The sequence below is a fragment of the Poecilia formosa genome, unplaced genomic scaffold (assembly GCF_000485575.1).
Source record: "Poecilia formosa unplaced genomic scaffold, Poecilia_formosa-5.1.2 Scaffold149, whole genome shotgun sequence".
Lineage (NCBI taxonomy): Eukaryota > Metazoa > Chordata > Actinopteri > Cyprinodontiformes > Poeciliidae > Poecilia > Poecilia formosa.
The window spans coordinates 990,667-1,000,400 of NW_006800088.1; the positions used below are offsets into that span (position 1 = coordinate 990,667).

At 40.5% G+C, this 9,734-nt stretch overlaps 1 long non-coding RNA gene and 3 other non-coding genes across 4 annotated transcripts; all 4 read right to left on the minus strand.

Annotated features, from left to right (window-relative positions):
• Positions 1-559: 559 nt before the first annotated feature.
• On the minus strand, positions 560-632 carry trnak-cuu (transfer RNA lysine (anticodon CUU)). The gene has a single exon. It is a non-coding gene; the product is annotated as a tRNA-Lys (tRNA).
• Positions 633-938: 306 nt separating this feature from the next.
• trnan-guu (transfer RNA asparagine (anticodon GUU)) lies at positions 939-1,012 on the minus strand. Its single transcript has one exon. It is a non-coding gene; the product is annotated as a tRNA-Asn (tRNA).
• A 737-nt stretch (positions 1,013-1,749) lies between these two features.
• On the minus strand, positions 1,750-1,823 carry trnan-guu (transfer RNA asparagine (anticodon GUU)). Its single transcript has one exon. It is a non-coding gene; the product is annotated as a tRNA-Asn (tRNA).
• A 3,745-nt stretch (positions 1,824-5,568) lies between these two features.
• On the minus strand, positions 5,569-6,819 carry LOC107837521 (uncharacterized). The gene is made up of 3 exons (XR_001663537.1): positions 6,754-6,819; positions 6,001-6,167; positions 5,569-5,870 (listed from the first exon to the last, which is right to left on the minus strand). It is a non-coding gene; the product is annotated as an uncharacterized LOC107837521 (long non-coding RNA).
• Between the last annotated feature and the right edge of the window lie 2,915 nt (positions 6,820-9,734).

Consider the following 9,734-nt stretch of genomic DNA (forward strand, 5'->3'; position numbering starts at 1 on the left):
AGGAGCTCCGCTCTTCTTGTTCAGCTTTGAGTGAGTTAAATGAGTGTTGTGTGAAAGCGCCACCTGGCGGTGCTTCGTATGCATAACATTTTAATGCTTTTTGAAATTGCAGTGCAGGTGCATCTCAATAAAACAAAGTTCATTACTTCAGTAATTACTTTTTTTACAAAATGAGACGAATGTTATAGAGATTGAGTGTTAATTTCTGTTCATTTTTCTAAATACCTTGCTTACTTTTAATGTCATTGACATAACCTGCATTTGTTTTTCACATAATGTATATTTTGTATTTCTGGCACTGTAATAAAACATGTTATATTCTATAAAGTTTAGTTGAATTCTGTTATTTTATATGATTTCCACTGTACATTCAAATCATCCACATTAAACCACAAGTTGTAAGATTGTTTGGTAGATCGCAAAGTGGTATTGACAAATAATTCTCAGAGATCTTTTTTAAACATTTTTTACGTTGCAATTTTTATTTTATCTTATTGTCAAATCACTCTTCCTACGTGTGATCTTTTATGAAATTACAAACACACACAAAAAAATGTAGCGCCCAACGTGGGGCTCGAACCCACGACCCTGAGATTAAGAGTCTCATGCTCTACCGACTGAGCTAGCCGGGCTGTAAAGCTCTATGACGCGTGAGCTATAAAACACATTTACAGTATGAAATGTGCTACCATGGACTGCTATACTTTGTGAGATATACTTTCTGATGTTTTTCTTATTCTGGCAACCTAGAGCCGAACCACTTATAAAACAAGTACCGCACTGTGTACGTTAGTTTTTGTTTTGTTTTGTTTTTTTCGTCTGTTTAGCTTAACGCTTATTTTACAGTCTTCACTGATTTCGTCTCTACGTCTTTCAGTTATTTTCATGTGCTAAAGTAAATTTAGATTGAAAAAAAAATTAAAAAGCAAAAACCACGCCGTCCCTGGGTGGGCTCGAACCACCAACCTTTCGGTTAACAGCCGAACGCGCTAACCGATTGCGCCACAGAGACACGCTGGGACACGGATACGTGTCATTCCTCAGTTATTCGTCAAACCCTGTCCCATTGGCTGAGCTCCAAAGTTAGCTGTATAGTGATTTGGCGGTCCATTATGAGACTGTTCGAGATTGGCTGAATTGTTCAACCTGAGTGCGCCAGAGACGCGCTGGGAAACCGAGGCATGATAGCCTGACCTGCCTATTAAGATTTCGGCCCATACCATATTTTGTGTCTGGAATGTTCCTAAATGCAGCAAGAAAGTCGCTGAATTGGCAACTGTGGGGCGACTATTTTTAAGTGCAAACGTACAGACATGACCTGGAAGGCCAGTTTATTAGTCAAACCTATTTCATGGACAGTGAAATAGAAGACAGTGATTGATTTTTAGACCATTGCTGAGGAAGGTAAAATCGGCTTCACATGTTGGCCAATCACTGATCTCCCAAAATTAAGAAAATTGGAACCGATAAATCGATGAAACCACAGTCAAAAAACAATATTCTGACACCATGTTCAAAATACAACAAAAATAGAAATATGTACTGCTAGATTTACAAAGTTCAAGCTCCTTTCTTATGTATGTTTAAATGCAAGCTTACAAATAGTTTGATTAAACATTAATGACAATCCCAAATAAGAATAAACAGTACGAGTGCTGATAAACACTGATGCCTTTCTAGTCTAAAGAACCTAACGAAGAACTAGCTTTTCATGAAAAACATGACCAGACACAGACAAAAAAAATACTACGTCCCTGGGTGGGCTCGAACCACCAACCTTTCGGTTAACAGCCGAACGCGCTAACCGATTGCGCCACAGAGACTGTGCGGCACTCTGTCAAAAGTGCTGAAGTCTAGCATGACCCACCATAAATTTTTGCGTCATTCATTCATTTATTCTTTCATTTATTTATTTTATTTTATTTTTTTCTCTCCAATCTTATTGTCGTTTGGAACGCAAGGCTGGTCGTGATTAGGTTATTTTAGCTCCAGCTGCAAAATTCCGCTCCAAACCACAAAAGTGGACAGAGATAGCCCTTTGCTATAAACCTCGGTTTGGTCGTTTGTTGCTCGTCTGAAGCGGTCTACAAACAAGGTGCGTTTCTACCTAAATGCATCGCACAAACCTACCAACTTTTACTCTATAATGTGGAAATAAGGTTAAGTTAGGTTATGTTACCTCTGCAAAACTTCACTCTGTTCAAATTGAATTTATACAAAAAAAAAACTTCATTTGGTTTATATCACGTTATTAAATATTCTACCAGGCACGTGTTATCCCTGCATTTCTTGAGTACATGTAATTCAAAACACTTCCTAACCTAAAATAAATGGCTGTGGCTTGCCCAATACTTGGCTAAACTAAGCTCAAAATGGTTATTTGTCGCAAACGTGCCAATGGTTATCTTTCACATAATTAAAAGGGAAATTCTTTAGAAAAACAAGCCATTTACTTACTTTTACCCAGCTTTACTTGGCGTTCAGCACGTGGCTTCAGTCAGCTAACGGCTAGGCTCTTAATTGGTAGAGGTACCAGCACGGTTGGTTAAAAAAACTGTCAGGCTAGCTAAAGTTTGACTCTCAAAAACTTAGCCATGCCACGTTTTTGCAACGTCAAAAATGACACCAAGATAAATCCTTCTAAAACTTTTTTGCGACAAAGTTTTGGAAGGACCAAACTTCCACCGTAGTATTCTTTCGACAAAAAAATATGCGACAAAATGAAGTTTGGTCTGTGCAGTCAATCACAAAGCACGCAATGACCATTTTTATTGTATACATTTATATAAAAAAAATTTTTTTTAAAACATTAGGCAACCTTCATGGCAAAGTGGGCCGCTTTCTGAAGATGCACGACTTATATATTTAAATGATAATTACTATTAGCATTATTATATGCTTCCAGAAAAAGCATGTTGTAAGATGAGACCATTTCAAAAGGTTTTGGGGTTTTTCTCAATTTCACAAACTTGTTTATTTTTAACAGTTCATTGTATAAAGTACATTGAAAATATTAAGAAATCAGTGGCACACGGTGTTTTTATAGATAAGACAAACTGCATAAATTAATTTCACATTTTCTATTGTAGATCACCAAAAAGCTGGCTGGCCACAGCAAGAGAACAGCTCTGTGGGTGTCATCAGTAAGCAATGAGCTGAACAGTGTCCTGACTGTCAAGGAGGGTCCAGAACTGGACAAAGTAGCTGCAGGACTCATGGAGCAGTACCAGCAGGTTGGCGCTGCACCTCCCAAGGTGCTGTATTTGGACTGTGGCTGCTGTGTGAATGAGGGCTTCAACAAGCTGCAGGCCAGGTTTGGAGAGTGGCCAGATATCTACATTCGCCTGGACATTTGGCACTTCATGCGGAGGCTGGCTGTTGGTTGTACCACGGATGCCCACCCTCTGTATCCTGCTTTCATGCAGGCACTGTCCTCCTGAATTTTTGAGTGGGATGAGGGGTCCTTGACCTGCTTCGAAGGGCCAAAGAAAAGCAGCTGCAGCAGGAACAGAGGCGGGGTATAACCAATGCCAAATAACAAAGGAGTTGAATACTTTCTGCCGTAGTAGGACATAGGGAAAGTACATCACTGTTGACTTCATTAAACAGCTGCTGGAGGAGCTGAGGGGTCCAAAAGGGAGAGATCTGATAGGCATTCCTCTGCTGGATGAAGTGAGGATAAATCACATGTGGAGTGTACAAAAACAATCCATAAAATGCATCCAGGACGTCCCAGGAATTCAGTTACACACTATCAACAAGAGCAGGATCAAGCTGACACGCTACCGCTGTTCACGAGGCTCTACGTGCCTGGAGTCATTTCACTGCCATCTAAAGAGGTTTATTCCAGGTAAGTCACTAACATCATTAAACCCCTTTGCTGTATTTTTCAAAATCAAAACTGGATCAACCAGCATTGTTTCAAATACATTAATATTCTGTTTTTTCCAGGAATCAGTGAAAATTTGCTGAATTTCCAGCTCTATCTCCTGGAAGGCCTGAACAGGTGGAATCAAGATCAGGGTACTGCAGAAGTGAGCAGCAAGCCATCATCTCTTCTCAATTATGCTCAAGACATGACCTGGTACATCAATAAGAAAAGCCTAAAGGTGCTGGGACTAGAATACGTCCCACAATTTATGCCTCCAGCAAAGTATACAGGTATTTCAAAATAAATCCTTATGGGGGGGAAAAAACATTTTGGGGGGTTTTATGTTGGTTATGTTTTCTCAGGGTTTAGATGATCTAGGTGTAGCAGTTGAGCTGCATTGTTGCAATGTGGCAGAAACCTGGTGGCGTTCATCAAGCAGAGGGTGGTATTTACTGCAAGGCATCAAGAGAGACTGAACGCTGGGAGGTTTAGGTAACCTAAAAAGAGGCAAGATTTTACCCCTGGGGTTGAAAATGCCTTAACCACCCTCGCCACATCTGTCCAACGGTCAGACTGCTGCCGCCTGGTGGAGAGCATCTTTGTTCGCTTCTGCAATATTCATCTTAGTCCAAAAAGAGGAGGGATATCCACAGTCTCCAGATGGGATTTGAGCCTTCAGGACTACAGGAAGATCAGTCAGCTCATTTTGGCAAATGGAGCTGTGATGGAGCAGACTAACTTGCAGCTGGTGGATGTTAGATAAACCACCCTAGTGGCATAACAAAAGGGTGAAAAGGCAGGAAACTGCTGTAGTGCCACAAGGGCTAAACCCTCCTAACAGTTTGTCTGTAGCTGCTGACCCATTTCTCCCTGCCTGGGACATCCTCATTATGCCATACCACGTTCAGGGCCGATCCCTACATACAGCCTACCATCTAACAGATGAAAGAAAACCACAGGGAGGAATGTCCACATAAGTTGGGGCACTATCTGGAGGAGTGCACCAACTTTGTGAATAGATCCAGCCTTTTCCCTGTGGTGTGCCAGGAGCCCACTGATGTCCCCACTGAACGCTGGTTGCTGTCTGTGTATGATGAAGATGATCTGTCACGCATTGACCACATAAAGACCAGCTTTACCTCCACCTTTGGGACCATTTTGAAACCGGACTCCACCAAAAAGGTTTGTAACATTGTAATGATAACTTTGACTGTTCTATGTGACTAGAAAAAGCATGTTGTAATGTCAGATACCATTTTAAAAGTTTTAGGATTTTCCCCCCCCCCCATTTCACCAACAAACATGTGAAAAACAAAGCGGCTCCAGCACGAACACAGACGGAGTATAACCAATGCAATGGTGGATGGCCATAAAACAAAGACAGAACTTAGTACTTTAAGCCGTAGGAGGACGTAGGGAGAGTACACAACTCTTGTCCTGATAGAACGGCTGTTGGAGGAGCTAAAGGGTCCAAAAGGAGAGACCTCATACGTTTACCATTGATGGTTGAATTAAAGATAGATCACATCTGCTGTGTGCAATTATGCCACTTAAAATGTAAATTTCCAGGGTGTTTTGGGAATTCAGCTGTACACTTAAGTTTGCAGCATTAACAAGAGTGGCATCAAGCTCAGAAGCATGAGGTTCAACAACATCAAGTCTTTTCACTGCCACTTGAACAAGTTTCTTCCAGGTTAGCTACTGTTGTGAAACATAATTGCTTCCCTTTGGTATGTCTCCTTTCATAACAGGTTCAAACTAGAAAGCAATTTTTCCAAAGGTGATAATATGCATATTTTCTTCTTCCAGAAGCAAGAGCAGATTCCATTAATTTCCCGCTCGACCTACTGGAAGACCTTAGCAGCCGGAACCAGGATCGGGTCACCAGCAAGGCATTGTGTTTTTAAATATGCTAGAATCATTAATAACACCCTGAAGGTGCCTGGCTGAGACTACATCCCAAACGTCACACCACCGGCAAAATACGCCAGTATCAAATCTGTAAAAGAAAAGAAAATGCATAATAAAAATCTTTCACGTTTGAGTCAAAAATGTGTGGAATGTTTTAAGGACTGTTTTAGTATCACTGTGTGTTTTAATCCATAGGTGAGCTGTTTGGTGTAGATTACCTGCCAAGTCAGACTGAAAAACCTTTAAAAGGCACAGCCTGACTCAGAAGAGACTGATGAGCTTCTGGAAGATCAAGACACAAGTGAAGATGATGAAGCATTAGTTACTGGTGGCAGGCCTTCCAGATGATGCAGTCTTCTCTGTCTCCTCCCAGCTTGCTGCTGCCCTTCATTATAGAGTAACAGTAAATTGAAAAATGGTAGAAAAAAAACAACAAATGTTTAACCAATAGCCCATGCAATAATTATGGCAGCACAAGGGTATGAAACTGTTTTAATTTACTATTCCCACAGTAGTTAGGGCAACCAGAAGTTGCTAAGGCCATCTTGGGAATTTCATCCAAGACTGAGAACTGCAGCTCCAAGGAGGCGCAATGGGTATACAGGCACCACAAAATGGCTGCCATGGTAGCTGCGTAAAGGCTGAGTCATAGTAGCGCTTTTGAAAGTTGGTGTGGTTCAAGCCAAGACAGCGGTATGGAGTTTATAGTTAATGCAATGAGCTTTTATTTAAAATGCCAGTGCAAGGGGACCTGCTCTGTAAGAGCACTTTCCAAACCGTCCAGTTTGTGTGATTAATGATCCACGCCAAGTTACAAAAATTCAGAGGTGAACAGCTGCGACAGCGCGCGAAGCGACGCGCGGTTCAAGGGTTATAGTTCAAAGGGTCAACTATAAACCTAGCTTTAGTAGGTTAATACAAGGAAGCAATGCATCCCCATAGACTCTACCGTTGAGCGCAGTTTTTCTCACCTTATTCACTGGAACAAGGAGGAGTTACGCTAGTATGGGGAGTTAAGGCTGCTGCTGACTCTTCTGTTAATGAAAGGTACAGAGGTAAGTCAAATGTATTAGTAAATTAGTAAATATATTTCTGTCACTGTTAAAATCCTGAGGGGGGAAAGAGGCTAACGCTAGTCCGTTACTAAGCTAGCTAAACCAGCAAATGAATCACACACAAGTACTCACCTCTAACTGGGTTTCAACTTGACACCCTCTTGTTTTTCCCTCCTTTTCCTTTTTTGAAAATCAGTCTTTTTTTAATGCATATATTTATCTAAAACGCATGGTTATCGCTGTGGCTTTGACTGCTACTAAACACGCCGATAAGTGCACCAACACAGGATCAAACCATTTCACGCATACACATGGGGTTGTTAAATAAATATGACTTTTTGTTCTGGTAACACAACGTTTACAGCCAAATGCAAATAAAAACAAAGACATTAATTTGATTATTGACAACATACCTCTGCCATAATATCAGCGGTAAAGCAGCATTCTACGTGTCGTTTAATTCAGGCGCTGTCTGATCTACCTGCCTCGGTAATGAGCCAGGTGTGTGCACCGCGACTTCCATATATGGCATTACTTTAGGGATGGATTACTTTACTTTATTTTGCTATGTTGGGTTAGGAAAATTCTATCAATTGAGCCAAGAATATGCTATGAATAATAAATATAAGCATTAGATATAATTTATTGATTTGAATACATCACTGCAATATAAAAATTCTTAAAAGGGACGTTTTTGTCAGGAAAAATGAATGCAGTATTTTCACTTTACATACAGGCAGGGGTGAAAGTAGTTTTAAATTCTTGGAGGTACTATGACAAAATCTATAAAGCAATTATATATATAATGTGTGTGCTTTGGAGTTTCTGTGCTGATGAAATTTTTTGCGTGCTTTGGAGTTTCTGTGCTGATGAAATGTTTTGCGACGCAATAAAAGCTGTGTAGCTCTTGAATTGCTACAAAATGGAGCTATAGTTCCCTCAGCTCACTCGCTGCAATGTTGACACGTTGAGATGCCGTGAGATCTAAATTCTGAACAGTCTTCCACATCGGGTTGATGGGGTAACATGTCCAGAAGGGAAACACAGACATCTGTCCTAGGCCAGATTAGACACATAGACCATCTTCATCAGTTCATTTTAAATCCTGCATTGTATTCAAATACAATCTAATTATTATTAATAATAATGTCACCAAAAACTGCTACTGCTGCTCATCTGATGGAGACATAAGAGAGAAGTTACAAGTCTTTTAAAAACAGATATACACATTTGTTTACCAGTTGGTTTAATCGTTAAAATACAAGAAAAGTGAAAAACCAACAGACTCGTAACCAGTTTACAGGGAAGCATAGAAATGGACTCATTTATCTCCTTCCCGGGTGTCAGCAATGTGGGCTGCTGACGCTGTGCTGCTGTTGGTGTCAAGCTCTCAGTTACACATTACATTACGATCTGTCTATTGTTTACATTTCCGTACCATAGAGAACAAATGTGTTTGAGTCATTTACAACCCATCAAATATGGTGCGGCAGCATCATTTCTTTGGGATCATTCTTTATTCTGTTTTTATGCTAACGTGTAAAATTATTAAACCAAAATTATTTCTTTGTAACTCTTCTTCAAGCAGGCAAAATTTCTTGTCACAATTTACAACAGCAGCAGCAGCAAATGTCTGTAGGATACATTTAATTTTACTTTTAAGATATTTTTAAGTCAAGTATGATTAAAAATTTTAAACCTGATATAATGATGAAAAATCCAACTTAAATTAATGGTTTTAATATAACCATTGTCAATCTAAACTTAATATTTAAACATTAAGATCCCCGTTTTAATCCCTAGCCTCCTAAAATATACCCTTCTGAAGTTCGTCATGGTGCCTCGAATGATTAAGTGACGCAGTTGCAAAGGGTTAATAGTTTGAGTCATGCAGAAGTGATTTGACCGTTTCCATAGCAACGATCAGAAGCAAGACATTCCCCCAGAACTACAGTGAGCTCATTGTAGCTATGACCTCATCTATGACATAGATCAAAGAACATCTGAGGTTATGAATGCTTGGATCTCAAAACAGGAGGTCATATCCAAGCATCTCTTTGAGCAGTAGCAACGTGTTTAACAAGAATTTTGACAATGCAACAGATCGCAGTCACCACTGTGTTTTTCCCCCTGACGATTGGAGCAGGTTATTTGATAACAACAGGAGTGAGAAAGATTTTTAACAAGCTGCTTCCGGGGATCACTTTTGACATCACTAGCTATAAGGATGAAAATGAGTATGACGAATTTGATGCATACCTTTTCAAACCTTCCCCAACTATGAAGCAAACATCGCAGCAAAACCCACAGCAAGCTTCCCCGGCTGGGGAAGCTTGCTGTGGCTCATCAGGTAATTCTATTAGTTTTCAGAAAGATCAAACTTCCCCGGCTGGGGCAGTTTATGTTGGCTCAACAGGCCATAGCAAACACACCGATCATTCAGATCACTCAGACAGAGATACTGCTGATGAAGACAACGATTTGCCAAGTCTTCCTAAAGTTCACAGACTGAGAAGGGTTGGAGCGATAAGGAGGAAAAAAAGGTGTGCAAAAGCTCAACCTGAGCTCTGAGGAAAGCGGCATTAGACCGCTTTCCTTAGACCGGACCCAAACTTCCCCGGCTGGGGAAGTTTGTAACATGTTGTCAGTCAAGATGACAGACAACAAGAATTTTTAGCAAGAGATTTGTGCTGATATCTACTCCTTTGATCGCAAGTTCTGCAGGTGGCGAATTCTGATTAGTTGGGAGATCGAACATTGTAGATATTCTCTTCTTTTGCTCTTTTCTGCAGCACACAAGTTAAGGTACGCAAACAAGGAGACCGTTGAGTCTAAAAGCTCACCCTCTGCTCTGAGGAAAGCAGCATTAGAAGACCGGGCCCATCAAGAGAGATCTG